Raw genomic sequence first — 21,565 nt, forward strand, 5'->3', positions numbered from 1 at the left:
TTTATTTTTTAGAGCAGTTTTAGGTTCATAGCAAAACTGAGCTTTAGAAAGCACAGAGTTCCCATACATCCCCTGCTCCCCGCCACATGCACAACCTCCTGACTATCCACATCCTGCTGGGCTTCTTATTTACAAGGTTAATTGTAAATAACCTTGTAAATAACCTGTCTTGCTTCTTTCTTAGGAATGAAATCTGGGCTGCAGATTAAAATAACATTACTCACTAGATGCTGAGTGCCCCCATGTATACCTGGGCTGTCCTGCGGGCCACTGGCCGGGGTCCCTCATAAATGGGAGGCCCGGTGCCTGCCGGAGGAGTCAGAAGGACACACAGGGAACCAAGACAGATGGCCAGGTTCCTGAGTGCTGGCAGGCCTGCCAGTAGCCGTAGGTCTGAGGCCATCGCCTCTTCGTAGTCCTGTCAACTCAAGCAACTTTCTCCTCCAGGCCAAGTTTGTGATTTCTTTTCTAGGAATTTCTCAGCCCTGGATTTCCCTTCACCTTTTAGTTCCTCATCCTAGGTTGGCTTCCCTTGCCTTCCAGACTTGCCTCAAAGCTCCTTATTTCATGTTGAGCCTTGGGTAAAATTCCCATCTGCTGCAGCACGCTGAGTCACGGTGATGTGAGTCCTGGCTGACTGGGAGCTGCCCTTCAGACGGGTGGGCTTGCCCTGTGGCTGGCAGGAAGCGGAGTCCAGTCAGACGCCCACACCTCTGGGCAGAGCTACTCCTAAGAAGCCGTCAGGGTGGAAACCCAGCAGCCGCCAGGAGCATGGAAGAGAGGCACGGGGGTGGGAGTGACGTCATGCCTGATCCTGCTGGATTTGAGGGGAGGTCATGCATGCTTGAGCTCGGCTTTTTAGGGAAAAGGAGTTGAAGTAATTGATGAGCTTTCTTTATTTGGGAGTCAGGAGATGAGGTCACACTTGGGCTTCCCTTATCCGGGAGAAGAAAGAATGAGCTCATGCTAGGGTCTGGGAATGAGCCGAGAGGGTACACTGTACTAGAATGCACCTCGTTTAAGAGGCTGGGGAGGTGGTGAAGCTCCTTAACCTCCACGTGGAGGTTTGCCTTTCTCCCTGCAGAGCTTGCTTTTTCTCACCTTCGGAGAGGAATCTGGGGCTGGAGCACCCGCAGCTGCCTCGCCCTCACTTTGCCTGGCTGAGATGCTCGGCTGGGGACGGGCTCGGACAACAACGCAGAAACGCACCTGCCTCCCTGTACCGACAGAGGGCGCTGCGCAGAAGGAGGCGGCTCCATCAGGTGGCGGCCTTGCTTAAGAGGCTAAATTATTCATCCTCAAGAAGGTACTAGTCATTTCCTCGGACAAAGGCTGAGGTGAAGAGCATGATTTGGAAACAATGTCATAGGTGAGCAACTATGGAAACAATCAAAGGTAGGAGTGATCACATAAATTATTCATGTCAATTCATTCATCCCATTCAACAAATAATTACTGAACATCAACTATATGCTAAGCAGTAGGCCCTGGGGATATAGCCAAGTTTGGCTTTCAAGGAGCTTAAATTAATATTATAAACCGTACATTTGAAGTCTCCAAGGTATCTAATTATAGCTACAGGAGAAGGGAGGGGGCAACAGATGAGTCCTGCTGCCCACCCCCCTCTCCTGCGGGATTAGACTTACTAAATTGAGCTCTCAAAAATGTGAAATTGCTCAAGGGTACCTAAAGCCTCTGCCTTCAGCTCAGGTCCTGATCCCAGGGTCCTGGGATGGAGCCCCGCATTGGGCTCTCTCCTCAGCAGGGAGCCTGCTTCCTCTTCTCTCTCTGCCTGCCTCTCTGCCTACTTGTGATCTCTGTCTGTCAAATAAATAAATAAAATCTTTTAAAAAACAACAACAACAAAAAACCGTGAAATCGCTCATTCATTTACACTGCCTCTGTCTCACCATCTATCCAATACAGAGGTTTAAAATACACTTAAAAGTGATGTAAGTCGATCTGGTTCTTTTCAGGCCTCTCACACTGTCCTCCTTTTCCCTTTCATACTGAGACACAAAATACCTTGTTCTGCCCCTCACAGGTGTGGTCACATAGTAGTAACCCGTCAGAACAGTCTTCTTGGACCCTAGTTGTCATTGTTTGTCATTGACTAACTCTATCTCTTCTTCTGGGCCCAAACCCCATTACCCACCCAAGTCACTTAAAAATAGAAGATGGTTTTTTCTTCCTCTAAGTGTCTGCCAGAACCAGAGGAGAAGAAGAAGTCATTGCTAATTAATGAAGCTGCCAAATGTCAAAACAGAAATCAGTCCTGTCACTAAATACAACTGGAAGTGAAATGTGTGAGTAGAGTTGCTTAGACGGCTCATCACGGAATACCAGAAGAGCATCGAGGGAGTTTCAGGATCAGAGAAAGTCTCCTCTGTGACAGTAAGGTATGAGGCTTGACTAACAGGAGAGGGGGAGAGGGAAAGACATGAAATGGCTTTTTTTTTTTTAAGAAAAATTACCCAAATCAATGTATTTTTTAAAGAATGCACGTCATCAACCTTATCAGCTTTTTTTTTTTTTTTTTTTTTTAGAGAGAGAGAGAGAGTGTGTGTGAGTGTGTTTGGGGGATGGATGGAGGCGGGTTGGATGGAGGGGCAGAGGGAGAGGGAAAGGAGGAGAGAGAATCTTAAGTGGGCTCCATGCCAGCGCAGAGCCCAGTATGGGGCATGACCTCGTGACCCTGAGGTCACGACCTCAGCTGAAATCAAGAGTCATATGCTTAACCTACTAAGCCACTCAGGTGCTCCCAAAATAAATAAATATATATATTTTTAAGTAGGTTCCATGGCCAGTGTGGAGCCCAACACAGGGCTTGAATTCACGACCCTGAGATCAAGACCTGAACTGACATCTAGAGTCAGATGCTGTCTGACTGCGTCACCCAGGTGCCCCCCAAATCAATTTAATTTAACATTGAAAAAAATATAAACAAACCCTGGCATGGGAAAATATCATCAACAAGAAAATTAATATATACCCAGACAATAAGGAGAAGTGTGGGACCTATGATAAAGTATAAATACACAAATACCAAAACCCAATCCCCTTCCCAAAGACAGAACCACTAGGTCTCTCTGCCATTTCCAGACCTCCCCCACCTCTCACCCGGCCCTCAGTGATGAAGTTCACCTCTGACGCACAGTCATCACCCTTACTCATGGAGAAATCTATGAGCCTCAGAGATGAGCTAGAGGAGAAGGGAGGCAGCAGGACTCATACCCCTTCAGGGGATTACTAGGCAGAGTTGGGTAGTAAACATTTGGCCAGACTACACAGAGATGTGCCAGGCCCTTGGAAGCCGGCTCTCGGATGCTGACATGCTAACCTTGGGTGGGGTCCAGTATTCCCAGTCCGTGTATATAGTCTCCTTCTTCCCTCTCTCCCTTCTTCCTTCCCTCCCTTCCCTCCTTCTCTCCTTCCATCTTTTCCTTTCCTCCTTCTGTATAGTAAGCAGAGTATACAGAACATAATTTCATCTGTTTCAGTTGCTAATAAAAATCCTACTGGAATTTCAGATTCACCATTAGGAATTATTTTCATCATATGACAAATACTGATGTAGAAAGCCTGGAGACTAGTCTAAATTTTCAAAGCCTTGAGAAATGTCCTGAAAGTTGTTTAGGAGAAATTCTTAATTCACAGTCACTTTCTGGAGATTTTTCCTTCCCCCCTAAAAGTCAAAAGCAGAAGAATTTCTGATTAGCTGGAGTTTCTGGTTGTTTAGTCTCTGGTGGAAGCTTCCCTTGCCACTGTCCTCTTCTTTTCCAGATACATCAGGGTTAAAATATTGGGAAGAACCTAATAAGCGGAAGACCTCTTCTACTTATACAAACCATCCACATAACTGGCTGCAAAATCATCTTCATATACATAATTATCTCTGGTTGAAACATTTTATCTTGATTAATTAAAGCACTTCTGCTGCTCCCAACAGCAGGAAAGAGTTTCTGGAAAGGACTCCAAAGTTACTTTGCCTCCTTAAAAGCTCTGTTGTCCACAAGTCTAGACTGGCAAATGCCTACCACCACTTTAATGATTTCATCTAGTATAGCAGAAGTGTGGCAATTACATACTTTAAATTACTTCTGTTATAATTGAACACTACCTACATAATTAAAAACCTTGATTTAAAAAAATGTGCTTTTCTATTTTAAATGTCACAGATTTTCGTTGTAGAAAGTAATACAGAGACAAAGAAGAAAGTAAAAATCACCTAAGTGATAAATACCATTAATATTTTGGTAAATATCCTTCAGTAATTTTTTCTATTCACACAATTTTTAAATATTAAACTGAAAGCTTACATTCTCATAGGGATTTGATTTTTTTTCACTAAAAAATTATATCACACACACACACACACACACAAAATTATATCCCACACATTTTGCCCATGCAGTTAAATATTCATAAGCAACAGGACATTTAATTCTGTGTGGTTCTCAGTTGTTAGATGTATCATAATTTATTTAATCTATTGAGAACCTCAGATTGTTGTCATTTTTTCCACTGTTGTATGTAACCTAGACATGGACAGAGTTGTGCATAAATCTTTTCAAGAATCCTTAATCAGGCCTCAGGGGAAAGAGTCAAGATGGCGGAGGAGTAGCAGACTAGATGACATCAGGTTGCAGAAGTTCAGCTAGTTATCAAACCATTCTGAACCCCTACAAACCCAATAGGAGATCGAAGAGAAGAGCAGCAATTCTAGAAACAGAAAATTGGCCACTTTCTGAAAGGTAGGACTTGCAGAGAAGTGAATCTGAAGCGATGGGAAGATAGACCATAGGGGGAGGGGCCGGTTCCTGGCAAGCATTGGAGTAATGGAGCACAAAATTTGAACTTTTAAAAGTCTGCTCCACTGAGGGACATTTCTCTAGAGCTAATCAGGGGTGGAGCTCTCACAGGAACAGTGTGGTCTCAGGTCCCATAGGGTCACAGAAGGATCAGGGGTGTCTGGGTGTAGCAGAGCTCACAGGTGTCAGAGCAGGGAAGCTGGCTATGGAGATGGAGCCAAGGAGTGAGCTCTCAACTCGGGGTTACCTTAAACTGTGGTCTGCAGCATAGTCAGACCACTGCTCTTTGAACAGGGACCCCACAAGTGGCAGATCCAGGGAGGCCCACCTTCCTCTGCAGGAAGAGCAGTGTGGCAGGAATCTGCTGGATTTGGAGACTCCAAATGGGGCTGTGCACTAGAGACAGAAACACTCAGTCACAGGCCCGGTGTTCTTGGAGCAAGGCCGGGGACCAGGGAGATGGGAGTGATTGATGGCTTTTCTCCTAGAAAACACTGAGGAGTGGGGCCCCGAGCTCTCAGCTCCTCTGGGCCGGAGATTGGGAGGCCACCATTTTCATTCAAGTCCTCCAGAGCTCTATGGAAAGCATTCAGGGAACAAAAGCTCCCGAGAGCGAACCTGAGCAGATTACTTAGCCTGGACCCTGGCATTGGTGGTACAGGCAAAGACATATGAGAATCACTGCAACAGGCCCCTCACCCAGGAGATCAGCAAGAACAACCAGCCAAAACTGAGCTCACTGACCAAGGAGAACAGTGGAAATCCAGAGGAGGGAAAAACAAAGCATGGAATTCATGACTTTCTCCTCATGATTCTTTAGTCTTGCAAAGTTAATTGAAGTTTTTTAATTTTATTTTTTTCTTATTCTGATTTTTTTAACTTTTCCTCTTTCCTTTTTAAATGTTTTTTTAATAGTTTATCTTAACAATATCTTTCTCTAAAAAATCTTTTTAAACCTTCATTATTATAGTCATATTTTATCCTTCATTATATCTAACTTTATTTTTTTGTATTCATATAGGGTTTTCTCTTCTAAAAAATTTTGAGATACAATTTCTTCTGATCCAAATATACCCTAAATCTGGCACAGGGCTTTGTTCTAGTCTCCAGCCTGAGCAAATTCTCTCCACTTTCTTTTTCTTTCTTTTTCCAACCAATTTCTCTTATACATTCCTTTTTTAGAATTAAAAAATTTTTTTTTATCTTTACAGTCATATTCCATCCCTTCATCATTTACCATATATATATATGTATATACATATATATATATATTTTTTTTCCTTTAAAATTTTGGGAGGTAGTTTCTTCTAAGAGACCAAAATACACCCAAATCAAGTGGGTGGCTCTGTTCTATTCACCAGTGTAAAAAATATATATATACATATATATGTATATATATGTATACACACACACACACACATACACGGCTTTTTTTAATTAAAAATTAAAAAAAAAATTTTTAAATTTTTACCCACTTTCTTCTCCCCCTGATTTGGGGGTCTCTTCTGATTTGGTTAGTGTACATTTTACTGGGGTCTTTGCCACCCTTTTAGGATTTTATTCTCTCGTTCATATATTCTTACCTGGATAAAATGACAAGGTGAAAAAACTCACCACAAAAAAAAGAACAAGAGGCAGAACCAAAGGCTAGGGACCTAATCAATACAGACACTGGTAATATGTCAGATCTAGAGTTCAGAATGATGATTCTCAAGGTGCTAGTTGGGCTTGAAAAAGGCACAGAAGATATTAGAGAAAACTGTCTGGAGAAATAAAAGAATTGAAATCTAACCAAACTGAAATAAAAAAGCTATTAATGAGGTACAATAAAAAAATGGAGGCTTGTACTGCTAGGATAAATGAGGCAGAAGAGAGAATTAGTGATATATAAGTCCAAATGATGGAGAATAAAGAAGCTGAGCGGAAGAGAGACATACAACTACTGGACCATGAGGGGAGAACACAAGAGATAAGTAATACCATAAGATAAAACAATATTAGAATAATTGGGATTCCAGAAGAAGAAGAAAGAGGAAGGGAGGCAAAAGGTATATTGGAGTGAATTATAGTAGAGAATTTACCTAATATGGCAAAGAGAACAATCATCAAAATCCAGGACGTACAGAGAACCCCCCTCAAAATTAGTAAAAATAACTCCACACCCCATCATCTAACAATAAAATTTTTAAGTCTTAGTGACAAAGAGAAAATCCTGAAAGCAGCTTGGGACAAACAAGTCTGTAAAATACAATGGTAAAAATATTAGTTTGGCAGCAGGCTTATCCACAGAGACCTGGCAGGTCAGAAAGAACTGGCATGATATATTCAGAGCACTAAATGAGAAAAATATACAGCCAAGAATACTATATCTACCTAGGCTGTCATTGAAAATAGAAGGAGAGATGAAAATCTTCCAGGACAAATGTAACCTAAAAGAATTTGTAAATACCAAAGCAGCCCTACATGAAGTATTGAAAGGGGTCCTCTAAGCAAAGAGAGAGCCTTAAAGTAGTAGAACAGAAAGGAACAAAGACAATATACAGTAACAGTCACCTTATAGGCGATACAATGGCACTAAATTCATATCTTTTAATAGTTACCCTGAATGTAAATGGGCTAAATGCCCCAATCAAAAGACACAGGGTATCAGAATGGATAAAAAACCAAAACCCATCAATACACTGTTTACAAGAAACTCATTTTAGACCCAAAGACACCTCCAGATTTAAAGTGAGGGGACGGAAAACAATTTACCACGCAAATGGACATCAAAAGAAAGCTGAGGTGGCAATCCTTATATCAGATCAATTAGATTTTAAGCCAAAGACTATAATAAGAGATGCGTAAGGACACTATATCATACTCAAAGGGTATGAGTAGATCAAACAAGAAGATCTAACAATCTTAAATATCTATGCCCCTAATATGGGAGAAGCCAACTATATAAACCAATTAATAACAAAATGAAAGAAACACATTCACAATAATACAATAATAGTAGGGGGCTTTAATACCCCCTCACTGAAATGGACAGATCATCCAAGCAAAAGATCAACAAGGAAATAAAGGCCTTAAATGACATGCTGGGCCAGATGGACATCACAGATATATTCAGAACATTCCATCCCAAAGCAACAGAATACACATTCTTCTTGAGTGCATATGGAACATTCTCCAGAATAGATCACATTCTGGGTCACAAATCAAGTCTCAACCAGTACCAAAAGATTGGGATCATTCCCTCCATATTTTCAGACCATGATGCTCTGAAGTTAGAACACAATCACAAGAGAAAAGTTGGAAAGAATTCAAATACATGGAAGCTAAAGAACATTCTACTAAAGAATGAATGGGTCAAACAGGAAATTAAAGAAGAATTTAAAAAATTCATATAAACAAATGATAATGAAAACACAATTGTTCAAAATCTGTGGGACACAGCAAAGGCCATCTTGAGAGGAAAGTATATAGCGATACAAACCTTTCTCAAGAAACAAGAAAGGTCTCAAGTACACAACCTAGCCCTACACCTAAAGGAGCTAGAGAAAGAACAGCAACAAAAGCCAGCATGAGAATGAGAAATCCAGCATGAGAAGAGAAATCATAAAGATCAGAGCAGAAATAAATGAAATAGAAACAAACAAACAAAAAACCCAGTAGAACAATTCAATAAAACTAGGAGCTAGTTCTTTGAAAGAATTAATAAGATTGATAAACCCCTGGCCAGACTTATCAAAAAGAAAAGAGAAAAGACCCGAATAAAATAAAAACATGAATGAAAGAGGAGAGATCAGAACAAATACTAAAGAAATACAAACAACTATAAGAACATATTATGAGCAACTATATGCCAGCAAATTTGACAATCTGGAAGAAATAGATGCATTCCTAGAGACTGACAAAACTGAACCAGGAAGAAATAGGAAACCTGAACAGACCTATAACCCCCATGTTGCCTCTCAAATTCATCATAACATGGAGATTATATGATAATTGTCTTTCGCTGATTGACTTATTTCGCTCAGCATAATACTCTCTAGTTCCATCCATGTCATTGCAAAAGGCAAGATTTCATTTCATTTGATGGCTGCATAGTATTCCATTGTGTGTGTGTGTGTGTGTGTGTGTGTGTGTGTGTGTGTATGTGTGTGTATCACCTCTTCTTTATCCATTCATTTGTTGATGGAAATCTAGGTTCTTTCCATAGTTTGGCTATTGTGGACATTGCTGCTAGAAACAGAAACATTCGGGTGCACATGCCCCTTTGGGTCCCTACATTTGTATCTTTAGGGTAAATACCCAGTAGTGCAATTGCTCAGTCATAGGGTAGCTCTATTTTCAACTTTTTGAAGAAACTCCATGCTGTTTTTCAGAGTGGCTGCACCAGCTTGCTTTCCTACCAACAGTGAAGGAGGGTTCCCCTTTCTCCGCATCCTCTCCAGCATCTATCATTTCCTGACTTGTTAATTTTAGCCATTCTGACTGGTGTGAGGTGGTATCTCATCGAAGTTTTGATTTGTATTTCTCTGATGCCGAGTGATGTGGAGCACTTTTTCATGTGTCCGTTAGCCATCTGGATGTCTTCTTTGCAGAAATGTCTGTTCATGTCCTCTGCCCATTTCTTGACTGGATTATCATATAATCTCCATGTTATGATGAATTTGAGAGGCAACATGGGGGTTTTGGGTGGTAGGGAAGGGAAAAATTAAACAAGGTGGGATCGGGAGGGAGACAAACCATAAGAGACTCTTAATCTCACAAAACAAATTGAAGGTTGCTGGGGGGAAGGGAGTATGGAGAGGGTGCTGGGGTTGTGGACATTGGGCACGGTATGTGCTATGGTGAATGCTGTGAAGTGTGTAAACCTGATGATTCACAGACCTGTACCCCTGGGACAAATAATACCTTATATGTTAAAAAAATATATATAAATTAAAAAAAAAAAGAATCCCGAATCACTTCATTATGGCAAATTCCCAGAAACAGAATAGCTGGCTGGCAGGGATTAAACATTTTCAAGTCTTTTGCTAAAAATACTGCCAAACTGGCCTCCAGAATGTATGGATATAGACACTTATTCTCTTAAAGACATTTAAGAATGTGCCTCTCCATCTTCAACAACATATGGTCTTCAAAATAAAACTTTCACTAATTTGGTTGTTGAAGATGGGAATCTCACTTTCATTGAAATGACTTTGAATACTACTGAGGTGAACCTTGTTTTATGCATTTAATTGGCCATTTGTATGCAGGCTCTGGGGAATCATCCGTTCACACCGTCTACACAATATCCTTCTGTGAGGAATATCTTTTACTGATTGGTTTGCAGGTAGCTCATTGGTCTTTTTCACAAACCATTTCCAAAGTTGAAATTTATGGCAATGTTTGTTTTACATGCTTCCTTTGTCGCCTTCTCTAAGAAGGTCATGGAAAATGAACACATGCTAAAACTGGCCACATTACTTTACTTCCTAATTTACAAGTGATCTTTTTTTTTCTAAGCAAACTCATGTAATTACTCTGTTTTCAAATTTTGCAGTGACTCCTTTCCACCTTTAGAATAAAAATGAAACTTACCAGAAAAAAGGGTATCTAGCAGCGGACCTCACCTGCCGCTGTGCTGTTCAATACAGTAGCCAGAGCAGCTCATTCCTTAACTGTTCTTATCATGTGGAGGCCAAGAAAAACAAGGCTGTACCCACCTCGAGTCTGGCCCTGACATAAGTACAGCCATCTTGACAAGGCAAAGGCTGGAATCTTGCACCCCCTTCTCCACCTGGTCCCCTCCCCTAGGTAGTATGTGTGAACAAATAGTTAACTTGCAGAAATCACAGTCCTGCAAGACAAGAGTCTCCCTCGGTTTACAAATGTCCCAGTGCTAAATCTCACTAACAAGGATGCTTGATAGGAGAAATGTGACATTCCACCAGGAAAGTCCCAACTGTCTTCATGTTAGTGCCTCATTAAAGGGAAAAATGGCCTTGGCTTGATAGTAACCAGGCCTCCAATATCCTGACAGTCCCTTCTTTACCCTGATAGCCCTTCTGAACACCCACTTTGTCCTCACCCACTGCTGAGTCCACTCCAAGTCTGCCTTTAAAAACTCTGACTGTAATCTGGTTTGGGCTCCAAGTCCCTACTCCACTGTCGGGTGTACTTGGGCCCAAGCTTAAGCTTGTTGAATAAACCCTCGCGTGTTTACATCGGTGTTGGCTTCTTGGTGGTCTCTCGGACACAAAAACTTGGGCATAACAATCACACACACACACACTCACACACACACTAATAATAAATAAAGAGGGCAAGAACAAACCTTTGGAGGTGATGATTTCCTAGGTGTCTACTTATCTCCAAACTCATCAAGTTGAATACATGGATTCTTCACAGTTTTTTGTATGTCAGTCATGACATGGAGAATAAAGGCAAAAGGAGATGTAGACAAAAATAAATTTCCTTACAACTTGCAGCCCATTGACAAATACCTGAGACAGACTGCGTATGACATTTCTCCAGGAACTCCCAACTGTCTTAGTGTTAATACTTTGCTAAAGGCAAAAAGCAACCTTGGCTGGATAATAGTCAGACCTCCAGCATCCTCTAAGTCTTCTTTAACATATGGAAATCATTTTTGGAAACTTCTTTGTGTCTTACCACACCCCCAACTTAAAAGTATAAAACCAAAAGCTCCTTAAAACCCTAGTGCGGGTCTTTCTGCCCATGGCCATGTTCCCATGCTTTAACGAAACCACATTTTTTGCACCGAAAATGCCCCAAGAATCCTTTTTTGACCATCACTCCCAGATCCCACATCAAAGCACCTCAAATCATACTTCAATAAAGTGGTGTTAAAAAAAAAAAAGAAAAAAAAGAAAAACCAGTAGCCCGTAGTTGCATGTGGCTATTTAAACTTAAATTTAAAAAAAGAAATAAAATGGAAAATTCAGTTCTTCACTAGCTTGATCACCACATGTAGCTGGTAGCTATCATTTTGGACAGCACAGATATAGAACTTTTTCATCACTGCAGATAGTTCTGGACAGCACTGATCTCCAGATTTCATTTTCTAGTCTCTGGGTCTGCTCCCTTCTACTTCTCCTAGCTTATGCTTGAAATGCCTTTCTCCTTTTCTTTGACCGATTTCCACACATGCTTCAACATACAGTTCAGAAGCCACCTAATCTGGGAAAGTGTCTGCTGACCAGGCATGTCCCTGGTCTGGATGGCAGGCTCTTCTGTGGCGCAGAAAGCTCTGGCCACAGCATGGCTTCTGTGGCCAACCATGGATGTCATTTCACTGGTTCTTGCCCCCTACCAAATCAGTGAGGGAAGAGTACATATCTTCAACTTTGGGTTCCATGGGACCAAGCATAGTTCCTGAAAAATGGACAAAACTTGGTGTACATTATGGACTGCCCACCATTTGCCCCACCCTGTGCAAATGCAGTGGCCTATTTTTAAAAAATTCTCAAGAGCTAGGAGCGCCTGGGTGGCACAGTGGTTAAGCCTTCAACTCCTGGTTTCAGCTCTGGGTGTGATCTTAGGATTCTGGATCAAGCCCCATGTTGGGCTCCCTTAGCGAGGAGTCTGCTTGAGTTTCTTTCTGCCCCTCCACTGGGTGCGTGTGCTCTCTCACTTCTAAATAAAAAAATAAACCTTTAATAAAATTCTTAAGAAGTAAAATGTATACCAAGCAGTATACCAAGTAGTATACCAAATTGGTGTTCAAGGAGCAACACATATTTTAAAGAATAATACAATGATTAACTATAATAAAGTAATAAAATACATGGGTATACTTTACGAGCTGCCTCACAGAATATAGTTACAATGGCACTACTATACCCTTTCTCTTGTGAGAGATATAGACATAATATCTTTATACTTCAAACATGTGTATCATTGGAACAACTACAAACCATATCCTCTTAATAATTTTCACCAAAAATAAAAGACTATGGAAACTTATCTATTATCATTAGTCTTCTGGAATCTCTCCAGGATCTTCATCTTATTTTTCTTCTAAGTTATAGCATATTACTGGCAGAATATGCATTTTTGAGCAACAGGCCCAAGATACGTTTTTCCTTTTAAATTAAAAAAAATCACAATTAATACATATTTCTTAGAGGAAAAAAATAAAAAATACTGTTACATTTAAAGACTAATGGATAACCCACTCTTAATCTTACCACCAAATGACAATTTCTGTTTGCATTTGGCAAATAACCCCCCAACTTAAAAAAAAATCATAGATATATGTACTTTTGTTTCTTGCAAACATGAGATCATGCTGTACTTTGAATTTTTACAATTGACACATCATGAGTAAGTTTTTATGTCAACAAATATGCTTGTAACATAATTTTCGAAGTCCATCCAGTGTTTCATTGTAAAAATGTCCCATTTAAAAAAATCACTCTCTGTTTTTTGGAAGTTTAGATTATTTCCATCTCCCTCTTGCCCCCGCTCTTGATAACAGTGCTGGGTTGGATGGCTCTCCTTCTGATTAAATGTTTTCCAGAGATCTGTAGATCTGAACTTTTCCAAGGAAGAAACAAGCAATGCCCTTCTTTTGGGGTTTTAGAGTATGTTGGACAGAGGTGGATATAAACCAGCCAGGCCAACCCAGGAACAAAGCAACAAATTTATGGGTCCAGAGCATTTTTTTCTGAGGTCAGTGGGTTGCTGGTAGTAGATTCCTTAGAAAACAGTCTGGGGCAAAACTTAGCTGCTAATGCTTCTTTGGGAGGTACAGTGGGAAGCTTACAAAAATGAGGAGAAAAGACAAGGCAGAGAAGGGGGAAACTAAATAGTGGTTCATGAGTTGGTCATGGTAAAACACAGCCAGGTTCTTGCTGATTTGGGACAGCTCTAGCAGGGTATACCCAACAGTTCAATTTGGGGATGTTTGGTTGGAGGAGGAAGAGTATATTTGCGGTGTATCTGTGGTCTCCTGTCTTTGGTTCAGGTAAATCCCACTGGGCATGATTTGCCCCACTTCCGGGTTGTGTCACCTGGTCCCTCTGGACAGCCATGGCCAGAGCAGCTTGACACTCAACAGTGCCGTACTTCCTTGGTCTCTGAAAATGGTTGGAAGAGGGAGGGGCTCCCTGGGTCTGGACAGGGAGAACGCAAGTCACAGAGATGCTCCCACTGTGGCAGTGGGAGGTGCGGCAGGTTCCCTGGGGTCCTGCCAGGAACTGAGCCTTACCTTGGGGGAGGCAAGGGAGTGAGAGACACACTGAGAAATGGTACCAGCAGAGGAGGGGGGCCATCTGTCGCTTTTCCACTTGTACTTTTCCTTGGAGGCCCATCAAAACCCTTGGTTTTGAGAAAAAAGGGATTCTGTGGAGGCCTCTCCACACGAAACACCAAGTCCCAGCCTCCCCAGGAGGTAGGACAGGAATGCAGTGTTGTAAAGACGGAAAAAGGAAATGAAGTTCTGTGGGCAGGAAAGCTCCACCTTTCCTCTGGGGACAGAAAAAGAGCAAGAGGTCAAATGGGGACGCTTGGCTGAGCCGAGCCACACCTTCCTCCACTTCTCCTGGGCTGGACTATCTAGCCCGCAGGACAAGCAGGCATCCTGGGCTCACCCAGGAGCAGGCTTCAGAGGACCTGGGGAGATACAAAGTGTGTACATCCTTGTGTGCCCCAAGATCAACGGCACCTCCACATGATCATCCTGATACCTTGAGGGGCAGGGCAGAGGAAGGAGGAGAGTTAGGTCCTGAGACGTACACTTAGAGTTCAGTTGAATGGAGTGGTTTCCTTTATGACTTTCCAGACTCGAAACAGGGCAAATTTCCCGCAATTAGCTGGGCTATTAAAAAAAAAAAAAAAAAAAAAAAAAGGCAGCAAAGCAAAGGAAGAAACTAGGGTGTGAAAGAAGAGGAAGAGGCAAGGGCAGAGGAGAATGAGTCTGCTGGGTGGTTTCCCTGATGTGTCCTAATGCCAAGGACAAGTTCAAGCAACACTTTGTTTGTGAGTCTCATTATGCACGGCCAAGTTTGCTCTGGGCATTGTCAGTCTGCCGACGATGCTTGGCTTCCCCTCACAGCTTTTGGTTTTCTGCAGGACCAGGTGGTGATTTTTTTTCTTTTTGCAAGGCTTTGAAAACAGAGAGGAAGCTCTCAGGCAGACTTTGTAAGATTATCCAGGCTTTGGATGTCACTGAGGATGGGCTTAAATTCTTTCCCATTTCCCACTGCCTGAAGGATGAGCTCAACCGCTCTCTGGCGTGGGTGGCTCCTGCAGGATGCGGGTGAGCCGTGCTTCCACGTCTTCCCATCCGCACCTTCCATGTCTACAGTGGCTCATGATCCTTCCCGGACACCCTGTGGTCTTGCAGGCTTCTGTACCCACACAGAAAGTTCCCCCACAGTGCTCTCACTTCTGCCAGGGAGGGGGGGTCACATGCATCCAGACTCAGCTCAGGTTTGCCTCCAGAAACCCTTCCTATCTCCAGGGGAATCTGCCACACCCTCCCTTGACCTCCTGTGTCATGTGAGCTCGTATCATTGGTTCTAGCTACTGAATACTTGGCTGTCTTTTCTTATCATATCAAGAACTGCTTAAAAACAGGGATCATATTCATTTTTGATCCTTCAGCGTCTCAAAAACAGTGAAAACGCATTTGGTGGAGAAGGAGCCCGTGTTTCCTGAGTACTGCGGTTCCGTACTGGCTACCCCACTCATCACCCTGCCCACGGGTACTGCCTCCCTGTGACTCTCCTGCCATGCTCCAGCTCCTTGAGGGCACACCTACAAGCTCACTGCCTTTAAGACAATGTCCAGCACATCTAGGCATTAAATACATGTTGTCTTTAGGAAAATGGACAATACCATAGGCTACTTCCTACATTACCCAGAGCTCTGTTCACAGTCCCCGTGATGCTTGCAAATCTCCTGAGTGCAAGCACTGAGCTAGACACATTGTATGCATCACACTTGGAACCACCACAACAGCCCTTAAGGCGGGGGTCTCCTTCCTGCTGTCCCTTTTACAGATGAGGCGACCGTGACTCGAGGAGCTAAGGGATTTGTTCCAATACATGCATCTGGACAGTGACAGAGATGAGAGGCCAACTCTGGTTTGAATTCAGAGGTTATGAGGCAGCTAGGCTCTTGGCTGTAGCCTTTACCCCTGGAATTTCCAACTACCTGTGAGCATTTGAACTTCTGGAGAAAAGGGAACAAGTCATCCCTCCCTAACTCCACCCATGTCTCCTCACAGCCCAGTAACAGCTGTGGGACAGAGCAGACTATATATGTGATTACATTGTCACTTCATTTCACTCTCTTGCTCTCAATCCATGGGTCACACTGTAGAGACCCTGAAAACAGCTATGACTTATGGCTGAGGATACAGGATACAGGTAGAATTTCCAGAGCACAGATTGTCTCTACCTTGATTGGAACCAGGACTGGTGATCCACTATGAAAATAGATCTGTAGTTTAGTTGGGACAGACTTGGAGGTAATCCCAGCATGGGGATACATAACATTTTCGTCCTTCCCGGGAGGGGCAGTATAGGGATGCCTTTCATATAAACAGAGACCAGATAGTTTACATTAATGGTCTCAAGGTTATATATCAGGTAAATGGATAGTGAGGATCTGAATTAACTTTGGATTCCAGGGCCCGTGTTGGAAATGCAGTTCAGACCTCAATTGTGGTGGGCCTTGAAACACAGGCTAAGGTCTACGACTCTATTAAGAACACAGTGAGGGGGCCCCTGGGTGGCTCAGTGGGTTAAAGCCTCTGCCTTCGGCTCGGGTCATGATCCCGGGGTCCTGGAATCGAGCCCCGCATCAGGCTCTCTGCTCAGCGGGGAGCCTGCTTCCCTTCCTCTCTCTGCCTGCCTCTCTGCCTACTTGTGATCTCTCTCTGTCAAATAAATAAATAAAATTAAAAAAAAAAAAAAAAACAGTGAGAAGGTTTTGAGAAGAGGAACAGTGAGTTCGGAATTACACTTTGGAAAACCAGTCAAGCAATAGAGAAGAGGAGAATGCGAGGCTGGAGGGAAGAGCAGCTCGTGGGGGAGGCCATCCAGGGGGCTGTTGCCAACAGTCATGCTTAAATGAGGTTTGCTCTCAGACACGTCAAGCCTGAGACGACAGAACAGGAGGAAATGCTCAGCAGGCAGCTGGAGGGGAGCGGCGGGGCGCTGTGGTGACCAGGGGCGCAGCTCTGGGAGTTGCTATGGAAAGGCAACAGACGTAACTTGGAAGTCATGAGGTCGCTAAAGGCTCCTGTGAGGACCAAGGGGGACCAAGGGCTGAGGGGGAAACTTGGAGCGTTGGGATATTCAGAGGGAAGGAGAGAGGCAGAGGATTTTGAAGAAGATGGGAGGAGCCGTCCGAGGGGCACAGCCTAGAGCAAGGGCTTGTAGCAAACAGGCTGAGAACATAATCTAATGGCAGACGCCAGCATTCCTCTTACGGAATTGTGCTGAGAGACTCTGATAAGTGGCCGGGGTGGAAGAGGTGAGTGAAGAGGTCCATAGCAGAAGGCCACGGAAGCCTGAGGCATTGGAGCTGGGGCTGAGTGTGAGAGGACGAGAAAGGGGCTGGGGAAAGGGCGAAGAGGCATGGAGGAGGGGTGGGGAGGGAGGGTGGGGAGGCAGAGGAATAATTCATGGACACGGTAAAGGCTCTAACAAATGGGCTGGAGAGTGGCTTGCATGGCTCTCGTGAATGCTGTGCTCTCTCCCCAAACCTTCACTAGAGTCTCCCTGATGCCCCAAAGCTTGGTGTGCGTGCATGCGTGTGTGTTGGGGGAAAATCAAGGAACAGGGCAGACTCCTCTTCCAAGTCTCGAAGAGGGATCAAACGTACGGAACGGTGAGGGGATGCATAGAAGACATCCCATAGAAACAGAGGTTCAGAGTCAGTGGCCTGAAAGCATACACACAACAAAATTTGTGAGGGTTTGGGGAGCGCTCAGGACTTCCAAAGGGCTTGGGATGGGGGTATAGCCAATGTCATCTAAATCTTAAGAAACATTCAGACTCCAGCTGACCTCGGCGGTGCGACCTTATGAGGGAAGACATGCCATTGAATACTTATTTTGTCCAAATGATCTAAGTATGCTGGTGGATTTTACAAGGGTGAGCATGAGTGAGGGGAGCCCGCAGTGAATGGTTTGAAGATGAGTAGGCCGGAGGGAGGACACCAATCCTGAGGCAGCATGACACACACTGGGTTCCCATGGGCCCCCACGGGGCACACTGCCCAGCTGCGAGTCATTAGTTTAAACTGTCTGCTGGAGAACATCTCTGGGACTTTTCTGGTCTCTTTGCTTGTGAGTAATTGTTTCCTAGAAAACTTTTCCTAACCCCAAATCTTCCTTCTGAGCCGAAAGGGCGGGATCTAATAGAGAAGGCTGTAGAGAAGCAGGGGGTGGGTGACTGTGGAGCCCTGCTCCTGTGGGAGGCGGGGGAGGGCAGGGAGCTGGGCACTGGACCACCTCTGGGGCTTGGAGAAGAGCCTGAGCTGAGGGAGCCGGCTGATGGGCCGCTCCAGCTCTCCCCACCTTTCAGTACAGACACTGATGAGACTTTTCCTCCGGTTACTCTAAGTCATAGACCAGGCCTGTGCACGCCCTGTGTCCACATATGTCTCCGAGCCCTGCAAGAAACTCTGGCTGTCCCTGGAGAAACACAAGACAGTCAAATAAAATTTGTGAAAGAACCTCTCACTTAAACCCTGTCAAAAGGTTAAAGATTTAAAAAAAAAATTTTTTTTTTTCAAGCTCTACATTATTTTAGTAAACTCTATCCCCAAACAGGGCTCCAACTCAGGACCCCCAGATCAAGAGTTGCATGTTCTGCCGACTGTGCCAGCCAGGTGCCCCCAAAGTTGATGATTTTGAAGACACGATCCAACACAACAAAATGATCACTCTCTTACAGTTATTCCGTAACAAATTCTGCCAGGCTCTCCTATCTGGCCCAAAGAAATTAGAAACAAAGGAAAGGGGTGAAGAGAATATTTGTTGGCTCAATTTTCTGGTTTTCCATAATAGTCACTGGATTTGCTGAAGGATTTGTGTCAAATGTCTTAGTGTTAGTGGCCTCCGTGGGTCCTATATTTACTAGCTACAGTGGCTAGTGGACATTCATCAGAGAGAGGTGCTGCCTCTGACTGAAGAGACGAGTGTGGATCATGGGACACTGTCATTTTCACAGAGGCCACCACAGGATCTCTTGTTCCCCCTATTCTTCCAAGGTGACATTGACACTCTCCCACTGAAAGGTGAGGTCTGTATCCCCTCTCCCCTGCCCCTAATTGGGGCCAGATTTACAACTGTTTCAAACGATAGAATATGGCAGAAGTGAGGTCACAAAAGTGAGGTCATAAAAGTTGATACAGCATCCTTTGTGCTTTTTAGGATAGTCTCTTAGGAGCCATAATGGTTTACATAAGAACTCTTGATTTCCGAGAAGCTGACATGCTGTGTGGAAGCTCAGGCTGAATTGAGAGGCTCAGCTGAGGTTCAGGTCGACAGCCAGAATCAAAGGCCAGAGGTAGGAGTGTTGATGACTGCAGATGATTCTAGCTCCCAGCCATTGAGTCTTCCCAGATGAGGTCCCAGACGCTGTGGAGCAGAAAGAAGCTGTTTTGCTATGGCCCCCAAAGTCCATATTCACAGAATCTGGGAGTGTGAGAAAGTAAGTCGTTTTTACCTACAAAGTTTTGGGGTCGTTTGTTACATGGCAACAGTAATTGGGATAGATATGAAACCGGGAGCACTATCTGGTCTCTGAGTCCTCCTGAGATACTTTGTTGGAGCATTAGAACTTCTTGGAGCACTATTTGAAAACTCTGAATGAACCAATCTTTAAGGGCCCCAAATCCTATGTTTCTAATAAACCTGGAATGTAATAGTTTTATTAAGAGAAGCTTCTTGCCTAGTGTTACGGATTGAATTGTGTCTCCTGTAGTGGCCAAGGACAGGCTGTCCCAAGATGGGCCATGTTGGCATGAAGATTATTTTGAGCTGAAAGACAATTGAGACCTGCAGGCTCAAGAGAAAATTTTTGTCTCTTTCTTAACTACATAGAAAAATCTAAATTGGGGTCTCTCCCAGAATGAGTGTTTTTAGCAGAGATAAATTTTATCTGACCTATCTCTATGGCTGGGCAAACATCTAATTACCAAATATCTGATCTTCTTCTTATTATTTTTTTAAAGATTTTATTTATTTATTTGAAAGACAGAGAACACAAGTAGGCAGAGAGGCAGGCAGAGAGAGAGAAGGAAGCAGGCTCCCTGCTATGCAAAGAGCCTGATGCAGGGCTCAATCCCAGGACCCTGAGATAGGACCCCAGCAGAAGGCAAAGGCTTAACCCACTGAGCTCCTGTGATCTTTCTCTTATTACTTTGTAATTGCATTTCTTCCCTTCAAAGTCCCAGACCTCAACCCCCTTCTCCTTAGTTCAGGATGATATATAGACCTCCTTTTTCATGTTTTTAGAATTTCCAGTCTGTGTGGATTTCCCCTAGGTATGCTCTTAAAATTTTCTCCTCTTAATCTGTCTCATATCAATTTGATTCTTAGTCCACCTAGAGGGATCTTGAAGAGGACACAAATTCTTGCTCTCCAACACTCTCAAAATGATGAAGTCCTAAACCCCCAGGACCTGTGAATGTGGCCTTATTTGAAAAAAGGGTCTCTGCAGATTATCAAATTAAGAAGAAATTATTAGGGTGGGCCCTAATCCAACATGACAGAGTTTTTATAAAAAGGGGGAACTTTCGAGGCATCTGGGCGGCTCGTTTTTGGTTAAGTGTCTGCCTTTGGCTCAGGTCATGATTTTGGGGTCCTGGGATCAAGCATGGGGCTCCCTGCTCAGTGGGGAGTGTTTCTCCCTGTCCATCAGCCCCTCCTCCTCTGCTCGTGCTCTCTCTCACATAGAAATAAATACAGTTGGGGTGGGGCGGGTAGTTTGAACACAGAGGACACACAGGGAGGATGCCAAATGAAGATGAAGGCAGAGATTGTGTGACGACGCATCTTTCAGTCAAGGATTCCCAGAGATTGCCGACAAACCACCAAAAGAAAGGAGGGGCGTGGAGCAGATTTTTTTCTTACAGCCCTTGGATGCCACCAGCCCTGTGGACACCTTGAGCTAGCATTGTGAGACGATACATTTGTTTGTGGAAGCCACCGGGCGTATGGTAGTTATGGCAGCCCTAGGACAACAATGCTTCCCAGAAGCAGGGATGATGGCCCTTGTAGCCCCAGGGCTATGAGTTAATAGAGTTAGGCTGTCCAAATGTTAGAGTTTGATTTTTAACACAATTACTCCACAAAGACTATATGAAATCATAAAGGAATCCCAAGAACCTTTGCAATTAATATAGAACAAATACAACTTTTTATATTAAAATCACTGCTGGAAGTTTATTATTTTTTCTTCGACTATAAAGGAGATATAAAACACAAGAGTTACATGTTGCCTTTTTTGTGTCACTGTTCCCAAGAACTATATTAGTTGAAACTATTACTAAAAAGTGAATAAACTTTTTAAAATGGTGATGTCTAAATGTAACTTGAATTGAAATAAATTCCTCGAAAGGTAAAAAAAAATAAAGCCCATTTTCTACTTGTTTGCAAACTTTCTAACAGGATTCCCTAAATCAAAATAATCAGAATGGCCAGTTATATTTGGTAATAACGTCTTTGCCTAATGCTGTGTCTTTTATGAAAAATCTTTAAACTAGGAAAATAATCTCCAATCTATGGTATC

The sequence above is a fragment of the Mustela erminea genome, chromosome 10 (assembly GCF_009829155.1).
Source record: "Mustela erminea isolate mMusErm1 chromosome 10, mMusErm1.Pri, whole genome shotgun sequence".
Taxonomy (NCBI): domain Eukaryota; kingdom Metazoa; phylum Chordata; class Mammalia; order Carnivora; family Mustelidae; genus Mustela; species Mustela erminea.